This window comes from Falco cherrug, chromosome 6 (assembly GCF_023634085.1).
Source record: "Falco cherrug isolate bFalChe1 chromosome 6, bFalChe1.pri, whole genome shotgun sequence".
NCBI lineage: Eukaryota > Metazoa > Chordata > Aves > Falconiformes > Falconidae > Falco > Falco cherrug.
In genome coordinates this window covers 77,474,994-77,477,752 of record NC_073702.1, presented here as the reverse complement: position 1 = coordinate 77,477,752, position 2,759 = coordinate 77,474,994, and positions in this window count along the sequence as shown.

The window sequence follows — 2,759 nt, the reverse complement described above, 5'->3', positions numbered from 1 at the left end:
GTACAGACACACCACTGCACTGGGTTCTAATCTGTCCTAAGCACAGTCACAGTTCTGGTGTAGCTCTGCATATTGCTGAGTTTTTCAGACTTGGTGTGATCCTGTTTCTGCTGAGAGCTACTTTCTTCATCCCACAAGAACAGCCTGTGGACAACGTTAGGGTACGTGATAAAAAACACATTCCTCCCCACACAGAGAGGAGCACAGAAACAAAAGCAAGTGAGGACCCTGAGCAATGCCCTGCCCAACACCTCCCAGGGCTGGCCATGTCCAGGGCTGACACCCAGCAGCAGCAATAAAAGTAGCTCCCACCTTTTGTGCTGAGGGGGGGAACACTGTCCGGGGGTATGGGACACCTTGTGGGATGCAGGAGAGGGGCAGCTTGTGGTCATGCAAGCCTTACAGAATGCTTAGGGGAAGAACTAAAGGTGAGGAATGGGAGGAATCAACGTGTGTTGGGGAGGAATCAACGTGTGTTGGGGAGGAACAAACATGGAAAAAGAGAGAGCTAAGGGGATAAAAGGTTAGTTGCACGTACACAGGCTGCTGAGTGACATGCTTGTCTGGCTATGCCATGTGCCTGATCAATGCAGCTTGTCCTGTCTTCTCCTTGTGCTCTGTTTGTAACCCTTTCCCTGGGTGAGGGACTCTGTGTGTGCACACACGGGTATGGGGGTGTGAGTGCAGCAACGGGAGTGGGACCATGGGTCGGAGGGACCATGGGTCCGTGGTGCCAGCAGCTGAGAGGGAATGTGGGTGCGTATACTGTAGGGGTGCGTTATGTCAGCATGTGATCACTACCAGAAATCCAACCAGTCTAGCTGGCAAGTAGGTGAAGTGTGTGTCTCCCAAGCTGAGGTATGTGGAGAAGCTGGCTGCTGGAGGGATAAGGGGATTCAGGCTAGCTGCCACAGAACCCGTGGGATCTGGGGATTGACTGAGACCCATTTGTATGTGTGTGTGCAAGTGTGTTTCTCTGGGCAGGAGGCCACCGGGGAGAGCAATGATTCAGGACCAGCATCCACAATGTATATGTGTATTTCTATATATATTTTGCACTCTCAGACCTTCGCCCTGATCTGCCAGAGAGGGGAGCAGGACAAAGCCATTGGTGCTGCTTGTGTGAGTGCTGAGCGTTTCTGTGTTGGCGAGCGGGGCCTTCAGGGCATGCACACGTTGTATTGTACATGCGTGTTTGTGCATGTGCCTGCTGGGAATCCATGTGCAGCTTCACTGCAGGCCGGACCCAGGGACATGGATCTGTGGCAGCCTTGTCTCTGTCAGGCTACTAGATTTAGCAATGCCCCAGTAGTCTAGAAGCAGTCATGAAAATATTTGTCCTGAAAGGCAGGACATATTTTTATTAAAGTGTAGGCTTTTGGCAGGGAAGAAGTACCTGTTCTTAATAGCAAGAGAGATACCAAACAAGCAGGTGAAGAAAAGGGGGATTGACTCTGGGATCCCAACACTGTGCGACAGCCCTGTAGTGGATAACAGCTCCATGCACTTGCCATACTTCCCTAGGTAGAAAAAAACAGAGGTGGGTTAGTAAAGCAATGTGGTGGCCAAGTGATAAAGCTAAATGGGGTCTTCTACCTGGAAATAATTCAGAAGCTTCTGGGGGAGTAAAAGTTTTTCCCACTGGGACAGGGTTAAACAGATATTAGGAGGTCATTATGATACCCTCCTCAGGAGTGGATTAACAATATCTAAATTATTCTTCAAGTGTTTGTCCAGTTTGCTTTTAAATACAGCAGTGCTGAGTTTCCACAGGGGGTTTGTCTTCTTATCTGACTCTCCCTACTGTTAGAAACCTTTCCTGCATATCAGTAGCAGGAGTCAGAATGAGGTTTTACTCACACCGCTACCACAAGGGTGTATGAAGTAGGAGATTTTTAAGCCCATAGAGGAAAAAAAATAATGTATTTTGACCTATCTTTGTATTTCTACCTTCTGTATGACGTCCGTGTTAAAGGGAATGCAGTGGTCATCCCTCAAAAAACATCTTAGAAATGCAGTTGTTCTTCCTCCAGACATGCCATAGGCCAGATCTATCTGAGCAAAACCCATGGTTTGGGCTAGCCCGGACTATATGTTGGTATTCATTTATATTGGGATGAGTAACTCCCATGTCTAAGCCAGTGAAACAAATGGTAGGAGTCTTCTTAATGAGAGGAAATCTAGAGTTATGTGAAATGAGCAATAAAACTATTTTAAATCAAATTTCCTTTAATATTTTATTTTATACTAAAGAGGAGTTTCAGGTAAAAAACCCACAGAAACCAAACCTTTTTTAGATACTTTCGAGGAAAGTATAAACATTTTCCCTGAAATCATAAATTTCCTGTGGAAATAAAATATTTGACAGAAAACTCATCTAAACATTTTGAATTAAAATTGTTGACCTACTGCAAGTGAATCTTCTGCAGTCAGCATGGTGAAAAGATTAGCTGTCATATCAGCAGCCACCTCCCAGAATAATCATAACTTCTTTTATGTCTTCCCTTTAATAAGCAACACTGAAGGCCCCTCTCATCTGTACTTAGCAGTCAAGTATCTCAAGTGGTCTCTTTCTTTACACTAGTAATGGTATTCGATATCTTTTCTGTGCCACTGATTGTCACAGAAACCAGAAGTTTAAGCTTAGCACATATACCTCCTGAAAATAGGTATCTGGGGACTCAAAAGATACAGCTGTAGCCAGAGAGGTAAGCTAAAAATAATGACTTCCTTTTGAAAGGAAATTAACTCTTAAGGCC